At 43.2% G+C, this 13,901-nt stretch overlaps 1 long non-coding RNA gene across 2 annotated transcripts in view; it reads left to right on the top strand.

Moving 5' to 3' along the window:
• The first annotated feature begins 301 nt into the window (after window positions 1-301).
• The window catches only part of LOC132823179 (uncharacterized), a 74,162-nt gene continuing 60,562 nt past the window's right edge, over window positions 302-13,901 (top strand). Inside the window, exon 1 of one of the 2 annotated variants that reach the window (XR_009645510.1) lies at window positions 302-398. This is a non-coding gene — a long non-coding RNA (uncharacterized LOC132823179). Of the gene's footprint in view, window positions 399-8,035; window positions 8,121-13,901 lie in introns of those variants that run through there. The other variant, XR_009645509.1, reaches the window with a different exon arrangement.

Raw genomic sequence — 13,901 nt, 5'->3', positions numbered from 1 at the left:
TATATATGTCTCATTTTTCCATTATAGTCCACTAGACTATATAGCCTCATGGTTCAGTGTATTCCCCCATTCTAACATTAACCTCAAGCCAGAAGATTAATGACAGTTCATTGAAACATGCAGGAAGGCATGCCAGGAACACATTTCCTGGCATACTTAAAAATGATGTGTCAACTCAGCTGAGCTATGATACAAGACTATTTGCATGAAAAACAGCAGAAGCAGCATGCAATTGATAGGGCTAAGTAATCCCTCAATTAACAGAGCAGGTCTAAGCTCTTCAGTCCTATCAAATTCTGTCATGAAAGGTGGTGAATACCGAACAGCACTTGGAGGCTCCACAACTCTCCTCATCCTCAGTAACAGAGAAGTCCATCAAATCTACAAATGTGCAAAAGGTGAGGCTGAAACATTTGCATCAATCTTCAATAGGTAGTGTCGACAAGTTTTGAGAAGATTTGTAGCTCAGATTGAGGTTCTGGATGTGGGTTTGCTCGCTGAGCTGGAGGGTTCATTTTCAGATGTTTCGTCATCAATCTAGGTAACATCTTCAGTGAGCCTCCAAATGAAGCACTGATGTTGTAGCCTGCTTTCTATTTACAGAGGAACCTCAATTATCTGAACAAGATGAGCAGACACTATTTTGTTCAGGTAATTGATTATTTGTTTAATTGATTTTCTCTGGGGCTTGGAGTCTGCTCCCCATTCAGGAATCTAGGCAGCAGCACACTGCGCACGAGCCCTCTTCCGCCCAACTCTATCCGCCCTCAACTTGCCCCAAACCCTACCCGCCCTTACCCCCACCACCTCCACCCTGCACCCCTATGCCGTCCCCCCAAACCCATTCACCCCCACCCCCACCTGCCCCCAAGCTGTCCAACCCCACCTTGCCACTCCCCTGACCCCCAACCTCACACCTCCAGCCACCCCCACTCACTGACAGACTTCAGTCGACTTGCCTGCACCCTACCTCCTCGGCCAACCCATCAAACCCCCGGGCAGCTGGACTGGACACCAACAGTAAGACCGCTGTTGCCTTTAATGGGTTAAATCTCCAAATAGTGCACACACACACAACCTTTTACTGCAGCCTGTACAGGACAATGTTGGAGAGATTATCTAGGGAAGAAGGGTTTAGGGTTCACCCCTATGTAGAACTCTAGGGAAAGTGTGGGCAGAGAGAGAGAGGGCGGGCGATCAGTCATTTGGAAACATCTGGGCTCCCATCGATGTCCAGGACTGTTGGCATTTCAGCGAGCCAAGTTTGTTTTTAATCATCGTAAACAAAAGACGCAATTAGGGTTGAAACAGCTCTTTAATGTAGTGTATCTATTTGGACCTCGAGACCTCCTTTAGATAATCTGAAATTTAGATAATTGATGTTCGGATAATCAAGGTTCATCTGTATATGCTTGGATTTTCTTGAGTTGGGGATGTCATTTCCTCTGAAGACATCATTTCTTATGGTGATGTCATTTCCTGTTCTTTTTTCAGTTGGTGGTAAATGGGATCCAAGTCAATATTTTTTATGATAGAGTTCTGCTTGAAATGCCATGCTTATAGGAATTCCCCTGTGTGTCTTTGTTTGGCTTGTCTTAGGATGGTTGTGTTGTCCCAGTTGAAGTGGTGTCCTTCCTCATCCATATGTAATGACACTAGTGAGAGTGAGTCATACCCTTTTGTGGCAAGTTGATGTTCATCTATTCCAGTGGCCAGTTTTCTGCCAGTTTGCCCAATGTCATGTTTGTTACAGTTCTTGCAAGGAATTTTGAAAATGGCATTAGTTTTGCTTGCTGTCTGTATAGGATCTTCCAAGTTCATTAGCTGCTGTTTTAGTGTGTTGGTGAGTTTATGCACTACCATGACGCCAAGGGTTCTGAGTAGTCTGTCAGTGATTTCTGAGATGTCTTTGATGTAGGAGAGAGTGGCTATGGTTTCTGGACATGTTTTGTCTGCTTGTTTGGGTTTGTTGCTGAGAAATCGGTGGACTGTGTTTCAATGGATGATCCATACTGGCTTTCACCAGAGCTCACCAGCATCAGAGATTCAACCAATTTGATTCACTCTATATGTCATCATACAAAAAATAAGCTGCAGATACTGATAAGACTTTGGGCTTAGATAACATCAGTAAAAGTGCAGAAGACAGGTGTGCGAGAATCAACCATTCCCCAAGCTGTTGCAGCATAGCTACAACATGGCATTTTGATAATTTTCTCGAGGGAAGGTAAACTCCCATCCTTACCTGGTCTGGTCTGCATGTTATGCCAGAATCATATTTGACATTTAATTGCTGTCTGATATATGAGTAATAATGGAGGAGAAAGTGAGGTCTGCAAATGCTGGAGATCAGAGCTGAAAATGTGTTGCTGGAAAAGCACAGCAGGTCAGGCAGCATCCAAGGAACAGGACATTCGACGTTTCGGGCATAAGCCCTTCATCAGGAATGAGGAAAGTGTGTCCAGCAGGATAAGATAAAAGGTAGGGAGGAGGGACTTGGAGGAGATGTGATAGATGGAAGGAGGTCAAGGTGAGGGTGATAGGCCAGAGTGGGGTGGGGGCGGAGAGGTCAGGAAGAAGATTGCAGGTTAGGAGGGCGGTGCTGAGTTCGAGAAATTCGACTAAGACAAGGTGGGAGGAGGGGAAATGAGGAAATTGGAGAAATCTGAGTTCATCCCTTGTGGTTGGAGGGTTCCCAGGCGGAAGATGAGGCGTTCTTCCTCCAACCGTCGTGTTGTTATGGTCTGGTGAGGGAGGAGTCCAAGGACCTGCATGTCCTTGGTGGAGTGGGAGGGGGGGAGTTAAAGTGTTGAGCCACGGGGTGGTTGGGTTGGTTGGTCCGGGTGTCCCAGAGGTGTTCCCTGAAATGTTCCGCAGGAGGGCGGCCTGTCTCCCCAATGTAGAGGAGGCCACATCGAGTGCAGCAGATGCAATAGATGATCTGTGTGGAGATGCAGGTGAATTTGTGGTGGATATGGAAGGATCTCTTGGGGCCTTGGAGAGAAGTAAGGGAGGAGGTGTGGGCGCAAGTTTTGCATTTCTTGCGGTTGCAGGGGAAGGTGCCAGGAGTGGAGGTTGGGTTGGTGGGGGGTGTGGACCTGACGAGGGAGTCACGGAGGGAGTGGTCTTTTTGGAACGCTGATAGGGGAGGGGAGGGAAATATATCCCTGGTGGTGGGGTCCGTTTGGAGGTGGCGGAAACGACGGCGGATGATACACTGTATACGGAGGTTGGTGGGGTGGTAGGTGAGAACCAGTGGGGTTCTGTCCTGGTGGTGGTTGGAGGGGCGGGGCTCAAGGGTGGAGGAGCGGGAAGTGGAGGAGATGCGGTGGAGGGCATTGTCGATCACGTCTGGGGGGAATCTGCGGTCCTTGAAGAAGGAGGCCATCTGGGCTGTACGGTATTGGAACTGGTCCTCCTGGGAGCAGATGCGGCAGAGACGAAGGAATTGGGAATATGGGATGGCGTTTTTACAGGGGGCAGGGTGGGAGGAGGTGTAATCTAGGTAGCTGTGGGAGTCAGTCGGTTTATAGTAAATGTCGGTGTTGATTCGGTCGTCCGAGATAGAAATGGAAAGGTCTAGGAAGGGGAGGGAGGAGTTTGAGACGGTCCATGTGAATTTGAGGTCGGGGTGGAAGGTGTTGGTAAAGTGGATGAACTATTCAACCTCCTCATGGGAGCACGAGGCAGCGATGATGAGTAATAATGCTGACCTAGCCAGCAATGTGCATTATCATAATAAAAGAGTTCTATTGCAAGGATTTTTTAGCATCATATTAGTTTTCCCTTTCTTATTGTTTCTTACTTAATACGCTCAGAATGTCAAATTGGCATTGAAGTAACAATATTTTTGGTATTGAAAAAAAACTTGCTGGTTTGTTCAGGTACCTAAATTGCTGGTTCAGCACAACTGTTTTGCTTCAGTATATTTCTGCTGTTCCAGTAGTGACCACGATGCTGGCAATTATGGTTGTTACAGCAATGCTATATCCCTCAGAAGGCACTGCTATTCAATAAATGTAGAAATGTTTGTCAGATGCCTGAGCAATGCATCTGACTTGTTATTAGAATATCAGTTGCACATTAACAATATGCAACTTTCCAACGTATAAGAATTTATAACTCGGGTAGTGATCCCTTAATCTCTGCATTGATGTTGCCTGAAACATTGGCAGCCAATGGTTGCTGTTGGTGCTCTGCCACATTGATAATTCCATGGGGAATTTGATATACTGGCATGTTTTAATAAACATTGAACCTGCTACCTGCGCTTCACAGGTATTTCCTGGATCCATATACCCAATGGGCAATTCTAGGTACATATACATATATAGAAAGGTCTCCTGCACAGGATTACACCTCTCAGTCCCATGTTATGCTCTGATTATACCAACTGCAGCTCTAGCATGCTGCCACCTTCCATCTTCTCCTCTTCTGAACACTATTAATTCCTGTGACTGTTTCTATCCTTCTCTCCTCATTCACTTCCATGAAGCCAAAGGATATAATGTACAAAGATTTTCTGAGAAACTTCAGTGTACTTCTAAGTAATGTTATACTTCTTTAACCAAGCTTTTGGCTTCCTGCCCCAATATCATTATATGGCACAGTGCATCATTTAGATTAAAGATGTTGCTGTGAAAAACTTTGGGATGTTCCATTATTTAAATGTATTATATAAATGCAAGATGTTTTTGAAATTTTAAAGACTTCCACATGTCTTAATTAGACATTTCAACAGAAATGCTTACAAAAGTTTAGCTGTAGGCGTTCCTCCCTTAAATCAATTTTAATTGCCTATTCCAACCTTTACTGCCAAGCATTACTGAGTGGCCCTGTTCCTCAAGAATGACATTAGTGTTGTATATGTGACATTGGACCCTGTGTTATGTACAATTGCCATTATTGTGCTTTAGTCGTCACCTGAACTGAACAAGGAGGCTGCCTATCTAGGCTATTTCCAGTAATTTGGTCTCAGCAATATTACTGAGAGAAGGTGACAAGACTTTTCCTGTCTGTTTCAGGGAAGACCAACCCATGCTTGGCAGAAAGCCTCAAAAATCACTTCTGGTTTTTTAAGAAGTATGAGACCGAGAAAAAAAATCATTTGAAAACCATCAACAATGTACATGCAATGGAATGGGCTGCAGGAGACTTGAGAGGTAAAGTAAAATTAGGGAACAAATCCATAACCTTATTTGAATGGATTCCTTCCTGGAAAATAAATTGGTATTAGAATGTGTCGTGAGAAGCTCGAGCAGTCAGCCTCTGTACTGGACAAAATACATTAAAACCTTATCTAGTCCCCAATCTATGCACTAATCAACAAGCATCTTTTTGCAGAGTCACATTTTTCTCTCGGAAAGTTTTGCAATTGAGTACAGCTTATCTACAGGTTCTTATGTCAAGAACATAATGAACTACATAAACAAAAGGCAAACTCAATTTAGACTTTGATGAACGACATTGTATTGTTTGCAAATTTATTACAGGAAGAAACAATGTTTTCTCCTGAATGATGTATTATGTAGATTAAGTAAAACATTCATGTTTCATCAGAAAACATATTAGAAACAGTTGCATTTCGTCTTTAAAGAGACCGTTCCAACAACTGACAGAGCGCAAAAAAGAAGAAACATTTGCTCCCTTGGTGCCATTCTGCAGAAAACATAAACACTTGAGCACTCTGTAGTGTAATCACCTTAAATTACCAAAAACAGCTGAACATTGTTGTGGTTGATGTTACTATATGGACATTGAATATGGAAATATAGAAAACAGGTGCAAGAGTAAGCCATTCATCCTGTCAACACTGGTCTGCTACTCAACATGACAGTGGTTGATTCCTCTATCACTGTGCTATAGCCCTGCACAATCTCCCGATGCTTCTAGTACCTGTTATTTCTTCATTTTATATATATATTCTGTGACTTGGCCTCCACCACCTTTAAGGACACAGAATTTACTGGATCATCCCCAGTCTGTGTAAAGGATTTCCCCTGGTCTTTCCCTAACTGCTTGCTGATCGTATATCTGTTTCAATCACCATTGTCTTTGAAGAGGAAAGACCTGCGGCTCTTTCATTCTTACCACCTTGGGTGTGGTTTGAATCTCATCAGTGTTAAGTTGTTAAAGTCTGTGTGTGCTTGTAATCTTAACACTGTTGGATCATTGCTATCAACAAGTTTGCTGGCATATTGACACTGTAGTGTGATTCTGCCATAGCACACAGTTGAGAGACAGTATATGCTGAGAGATGTATTTTTGTAGGTAGTACATTGTAATGCTATTTGTTAGGGTGCATGTCTTTTAGGATGCATGGTGGTGACATGCTGGCACCAGCTCCAGTATCAGTGTTAGTGAATGTTAACTTGCTTTTGAGAACAGAAAACGCTGATAGTCAGAAAGGCTTCTGCTCATCTTATGCCATCAACATTATATGCGATGTTGACAACAAAAAAAAACTTGGCCATCTTACAAATATTATTTTTTGGTTTGACAGATTGTTCACTCTGTTAATATGTTTGTGTTCATTTGGAAGGCTTTCCATGTTCTGTATCCAAATGGCTAGTCCTCCTTGTATTCCATGAGATCTAACCTTGCTAACCAGTCTCTCCTGGGAAACCTTGTTGAATGCCTTATTGAAGTCCATATGGATCACGTCCACGCATGCCCTCACCAATCCTCTTTGTTACTTCTTCAAAAAAATCAATCATGTTCATGAGACATGATTTCTCATGCACAAAGCCATGTTGACTACTTCTAATCAGTCTGTACTGTTTGTCCTGTTCGGGTCCAAACTCTGCTGGGTTAAAGGTGGTCCGGAGTCTGTATGGGATGAGTTGGTTACAGAGGCAGGCACTCCTAATCAGTCCTTGCCTTTCCAAATATGTGTAAATCCTGTCATTCAGGATTCCCTCCACCAACTTGCTCACCAACAATGTCAGGCTCACCGGTCTATAGTTCCCTGGCTTGTCTTTACCACCATATTTTCTTAAATAATGGTATCATGTTAGTCAACCTCCAGTCATCTGGCACCTTACCTGTGACTATCGATGATATAAATATCTCAGCGAAGGGCCCAACAAACACTTCCCTAGCTTCCCAAAGAGCTCTAGAGTACACCTGATCAGGTCCTGGGGATTTATCTATCCATATGCATTTCAAGTTATCCAGCACTTCCTCCTCTGTAATATGAACATTTTTCAAGATGTCACCATCTATGTCCCCACATCCTATATCTTCCATGTCCTTCTCCGCAGTGAACAATAATGCAAAATACTTGTTTAGTGTCTCCCCCATCTCCTGCATCTCCACACAAAGGCCGCCTTGCTTACCTTTGAGAGGCCCTATTCGCTCCCTAGTTATCATTTTGTCATTAATGCATTTGTAAAAACCCATTGGATTCTCCTGAACTCTATTTGCCAAAGCTATCTCATGTCCCCGTTTTGCCCTCCTGATTTCCCTCTTAAGTATACTCGTACTGCATTTATACTTTTCAATGATTCACTCAATCTCTCCTGTCTATTCCTGACATATGCTTCCTTCTTTTTCTTAGCCAAATGCTCACTTTTTCTTGTCATCCAGCATTTCCTATACCTACCAGCCTTTCCTTTCATCCTAACAGAAATATCTGGACTCTCATTATCTCATTTCTGAAGGCTTCCCATTTTCCAGCCATCTCTTTACGTGCGAACATCTGACCCCAATCAGCTTTTGAAAGTTCTTGCCGAATACTATCAAAATTAGCCTTCTTCCAATTTAGAATGTTAACTGTTAGAGCTGATCTATTCTTTTCCATCACTATTTTAAAACTACAGGTAGAAGATCACTTATCCAAACATCCAAAAACTGAAAAGCTCCGAAATCTGAAGGTTTTCTCGTGAAGTTTTTTTCTCATTAACAAGGCTGTTTGGTGAGCAAACAGTTAACCTAAGTCAACAGCCACTAGATGTGTGTCACTCAGATGCGACATGGGTGGGCGTGGCCAAGCACAGTCAGGCCTGGGGTTTCTCTGTGAACACCCCCAAGTTGTCACCCACTCGATGCATGTCACTCAGATGCAATGGGGGGCGGGGGGCAAGGACAAGCACGTTCTTAGTTAGAAGTCTGCTTCTCTGGTAAGAATTTTTAAAATTTCACTATTAAACAGTTACATTCTGAAAACCAAAAAGTTCCAAATTCTGAAAAACAGCTGGTGCCGAGCATTTCAGATAAAGGATCTTCTGCCTGTAATAGAATTATGGTCACTGACCTCAAAGTGCTCCCCTAATGACACCTCAGTCACCTGCCCTGTCTTATTTACATACTTTGTAAATGTGAGAAAATGCTGGAAACCTACTGGGTAGGTGCAACAAACTGTTTCTGTGGCAGATCTTGCTGGTTTGGTGCATTTTGTTGTCTGCAGAAATAGTGTTGGCCTGCATCCAAAGCCCTGAAGAAGGGCTTATGCCCGAAATGTCGATCTCCTGCTCCTTTGATGCTGCTGACCTGCTGCGCTTGTCCAGCAACACAATTTTCAGCTCTGATCTCCAGCATCTGTAGTCCTCACTTTCTCCTCCCTGCATCCAAAGCATGCAATTTATGGAGGCCTGCCAATATGGCTTAATGTTGTCATCTGTTTTCCAGCAAGGCATCAATGAATAAGGCAGTGTTTCTTGCCCAGAAGCTCTTTCCTGAAGGCTTTCGTCAGAGCTGAGGCAACACCAACTTGATTTGCCTCACTGCGAGGTCTCCTCCAAAGAAATCACAGATGAGTTCTTTGCTATGGCATCTGGCAATAAAGTTATCAATAGCTTACCCTTGTCTAAAGCCGCAAGCCTATTGGGGTTTCTGGTGGATGGCATAAAGTGTAGACGATTAATTCAAAAGTTGTTTCACACCTTGAGCTGGACCTTAAAATCTCATCAGATCATTTCTGAATTATTTTTAATTGCCGTCAGAAAAAGATGTATTTATAATACAAATACTTCCGTTTAAGACGTATTGTCTTGGGATCCTCTATGTTTTCAGCTGTGACATAAAGTTGTGCCTCTTGCTTAAATAACAATAGTTCAATGAAGATGTCACTTCCTATCTAACTCAAAATGTTTGCCTCTCAATTTTTGTTTCAGTTCTGCAGCATTTTATATTATTGAAGTAGAGTTGAGGGCATGTTATTTATCATTTTAATTTAATTGGTTCCCTAATCTGCCTGAGAGTATGGTGTTGGAAAAGCACAGCCGGTCAGGCAGCATCCGTGAATCAGGAGAATCGATGTTTTGACCATAAGCTCTTCATCAAGGATGAGGCTTATGGGCCGGGGGGCTGAGAGACAAATGGGAGCAGGGCTGTGGGGAAGGTGGCTGAGAATGTGATAGGTAGATGAAGGTGGGTGGGGGGAAGGTAGAAGCTGATAGGTCAGAGAGGAGAGTGAAGCAGATAGGTAGGAAGGAAAATGGACAGGTCAAGAGGGCTGTGCTGCCCTTCACTCTTCTGCCATTTCATTTTTCTTACTTTTGCTTCTATTTTACTTTATTTTTGGTAAATGCAGCCACTTCAACAAGTCTTGCTGACTGTGGGTCTATATCTTTAAGAGTTAAAGGCCTGTAGTAGCAAGTGTCACCAGGGGAAGTTCAAACCAGCTTTGGTGCCAAATTAAAGCAAACAAACTTGCAGAACCAAGTGATTTCTGTACAGATGTAACCATCTCTGGGTGAGAAAATAAGTTTTAGTGTTTAAAATACATTTTTTGAACAGGGGTGTCATACTGAAACTGATGGTTTCATTTGACCATTGGTGTGAGGTTTAAACCTGTAAGGATTCTTTTAGCTATGGATTTTATTTTTAAACCAGTAAGGCATCTTTTAACAGTTATGCCTTCCCTTTAATGTTGAGATGCAGGCTGAAACTTTGCTAATTGTAACAGCAATTCAGGGAATACAACTTGACAGGTCTTGAAGTATAAGTAGAGAGAAAATCAGCCTACTTTCTGGTTATTTAAATTAGAAATCTCTATTCACACAAACTTGATATGGTCGGTCATTTAAATGCTTTATGACCCAGGGCTACCCAATCTTCAGTGAGATTCATTCATAAGCATTTAATGGTAGTTAGTACTGTGCTACCACCATAACATAAAGTGATGAAATACATAATGTTCTACAAGAGTGATATTTATGTAAATAAATGTGAGACAAGGATCTTGTAGTACTCAAGATTTCAATGAACTTTTATTACAGCAACTTGTCTCTGCATGTGTACACTGTAGTCACTGACAGTTTTGTCTGGGCTCAGGTTAAGCAATTCAGTTTCCCTCAGTGTGCTGAGCTGCAAGAATATAGAACTCTGGAAGATGGAGGCTGAGAGCTAGACCATTAAATCATAGACTATGATTCACAGATGATATCATTAGCATGTCTCATAATGTTATTGTAGTGACTGGAACGAGGGTCAGGTGGATCTTCTGGACTAAGAGTTCCTAGATTTGTGTTATTAACCTGGGCCAATCAGGGAACCCAGTTGACAAATATAAACGGGATTCACTTCAGGGAAAGGTGGGCATTATGGGGCATGGAGTGCCCTGTTTCCCCCTCCAACTCTAAATTGATTTAACCCCTGCCCACCCTTTCACTTTTTCGTTCACGCAGGCTTTACCCTTCAGAAACGGGGCACTGCTTGACACTGACCACTCTAATGCTTTTTTCCTTGTTAAAAAAAAGAAAAAATATATAAACAGGATTCAGAACATCCCCTCAGTTTAGGTACTGGCTTTCAGTTGGTTCGTCAGGGCCCATGCACTGTGCACATGTGAATAAAGGGTGACTTAGTGATGGGATATTGGCCTCTGTGCAGTTATTTGAATTGAATTGAATTGAGTTGAATTTATTATCACGTATACCGAGGCACAGTGAAAAGCTTTGTCTTGTAATACAGGCAGATCAGATTCAAGTAGCATAGATAAGTAAATAATAGGTAAACAGCAGCAAAAACAAAACCACAAGTACAGGAGAATGTTAAGAGTTTGTGAATGCATCAGTATTCTAACAACAGTAGAGTAGAAACTGTTTTAAAACCAGCTGGTGCATGTATTCAGGCTTCTGTACCTTCTCCCCAATGGTAGGGGTTGTAGAAAAACATTGCCAAGGTGGGATGCTTCTTTGAGAGTGCTGGTGGCTTTTCCTTGACAGCGAGCCTGGTAGATGGATTCTATAGTTGGGAGGTTGGCCTTTGTGATTGTCTGGGCCGAGTTCACTAATCTCTGTAACCGTCTCTGATCTTGAATGGTACAGTTGCCATACCAGGTAGCGATACATCCAGACAGAATGCTCTCGATGGTACACCTGTAAAAGTTGGCAAGGCTATTTGCCATCATGCCAAATTTCCTCAGCTGCCTGAGGCAGAAGAGACGTTGTTGGGCCTTTTTAGCCAGTGTGTCCACATGAAGCATCCAAGAAAGCTTGTTATGGATGACCACTCCCAGAAGCTTGACACTCTCCACTCATTCCACCTCTGTGCTGTTAATGTATAGGGGAGCATAAATAACATCCGGCCGAAAGTCAATAGTGAGTTCCTTGGTTTTGCTGACATTGAGAGCTAGGTTGTTCTCAGTGCACCATTTTTTCAGGTCTTCCACCTCACGTCTGTAATCTGTTTCGTTGCCATCCGAGATTCGACCAACTATGTTGGTGTCATCAGCAAACATGTAAATGGCATTAGTCTGGTATTTGGCAACGCAGTCATGGATATACAGTGAGTACAGTAGGGGTCTGAGTATGCACCCCTGGGGGGCTCCAGTATTGAGTGTTAGTGAAGATGAAATGTTGTCCCCAATCTTCACTAATTGTGGCCTGTGGGTCAGGAAACTGAGGTTTCAGCAGCAGAGAGTGGGGCTTAGTCTGAGATCACTAAGTGTAGTAATCAGTCATGAGAGGATAATAGTGTTGAAGGCTGAACTGTAGTCACTAAGTAGGATTCTTACGTAGCTGTTTTTGGTGTCAAGTGTTCTGGGGAGGAGTGAAGGGCCAGTGAAATGACATCTGATGTGGATCTGTTGGTCCGATAGGCAAATTGGAGAGGATCAAGAGCAGTGGAGATGCTGGAGTTGATTAATGCCATGACCAGCCTTTCAAAGCACTTCATGACCACTGAAGTTAGGGCCACTGGGCAGTAAGTCATTAAGACATGCTGCATGATCCTTCTTAGGCACAGTGATGATGTTGGCCCTTTTGAAACAGGCAGGGACAGTGGCCTGCTGCAGGGAGAGGTTGAAGATGTACGAGAAGATCTCTGCCAGTTGATCTGCGCGTGCTCTGAGTGCACGGATTGTTACTCCGTCTGTCCCATCGCTTTCCTTGGATTCATGCGAAGGAAAACTGATCTGACCTCTGATGCAGTGACTGTTGGGGTAAGTTCGTCAGTACTTGTCGGAGTAGGTGTTACCTCTCTGCTGAGATTCTGCTCAAAGCAAGCATAGAAAGCGTTGAGACAATCTAGGAGGGATGTATCATCGTCTGCTATCTTGCACTGTCTCTTTTTAGAACTGTGATGTCATTCAGCTCTTGCCATAGTCGGGGGATATCTGTCTGGGTCTCTAGTTTGGATCGCTATTGGTCCTTGGCTGTCTTAATGACTCTGCAAAGGTAATACTTGGATTCCTTATATTTGGGTGGGTCTCCTGATCTGAAGGCCTCACGCCTGGTTTTTAGCAGGCTCTATATGTCCTGATTTATCCAGGGTTTCCTGTTGAGGAACACCCGGATTGACTTCCTTGGTATACAGTCCTACACACACTTGCTGATAACGTCTGTGACGATGGTGGTGTACTCATCCCAGGTACCTGCGGACTGTCCCTATCAGCTGATTCCAGACAGCACCGGAGTTGATCCTCTGCCTCATCCAACCAGCACTGGACCTGTATCCACGAGGGGGATCTCCTGCTTGAGCTTTTGCCCATAAGCCGGGAGAAGAAACATAGCATTGTGGTCGATGTTTCAGTTAAATTGCTTATTTGCTGTAGTACATAATACAAGAGGAATCGGATATGAGTGGGTGAGGAATTATTAGATTAGATTAGATTCCCTACAGTGTGGAAACAGGTCCTTTGGCCCAACAAGTCCACACCAACCCTTCGAAGGGCAACCCACACACACCCATTCTCCCACATTTTCCTCTGACTAATGCACCTAACACTATGGGCAATTTAGCCCAGCCAATTCACCTAACCTGCACATCTTTGGACTGTGGGAGGAATCCAGACGCAGACATGGGGAGAACATGAAAACTCCACACGTTCAGTTGCCCAAGGTTGCAATTGAATCCAGGTCCCTGGCATTGTGAGGCAGCAGTGCCAACCACTGAGCTACCATGCTTATAAAGCAATGTGGCACTTTCACAGCTAGCCAGCCTAGTTGGCAGCTTAAGAGTACAAACATTCAGCTGAATTGGCATCAACAATTGCAATAATAATATTTTTGGTGATTTGTTATGTAAACAAACCAACACACTGAGAAAATCCATTTAATGTATTTGCAGATTTAGGGGTGATATTTGCTGAATACAATCTCCAAGCTGGACAGGGTAAGATCTTAAATTGCTTCACTGGGTCATCCTTTGTTTAAAATCATGGAAACATGGAATCAAAGTACAGTTACAGAACTGGATGTGGCCATTTGGCTTGTTGAGTCTGTACTGTTTCCCTGAAGGAACAATTTATCTTGTGTCACTCCCCTGACTTTCCCCATAAGACTGAAAATATTTCTTTTTCAGATGTTGCCCTTTTGAAAGGTTCACTGACTATACCACACTCTCAGGCAGTGCAGTTCAAAACTGTACAAATCTTTGGGTGATAAAATGTTCTTTTCCCACAACCTTATTGCTTCTTTAGCCAATTATCTTAAATTTGTTCGTTTTTTTGCTGATAT

This window comes from Hemiscyllium ocellatum, chromosome 16 (assembly GCF_020745735.1).
Source record: "Hemiscyllium ocellatum isolate sHemOce1 chromosome 16, sHemOce1.pat.X.cur, whole genome shotgun sequence".
Classification (NCBI taxonomy): Eukaryota; Metazoa; Chordata; class Chondrichthyes; order Orectolobiformes; family Hemiscylliidae; genus Hemiscyllium; species Hemiscyllium ocellatum.
This window is presented reverse-complemented; position numbering and strand designations above follow the sequence as displayed.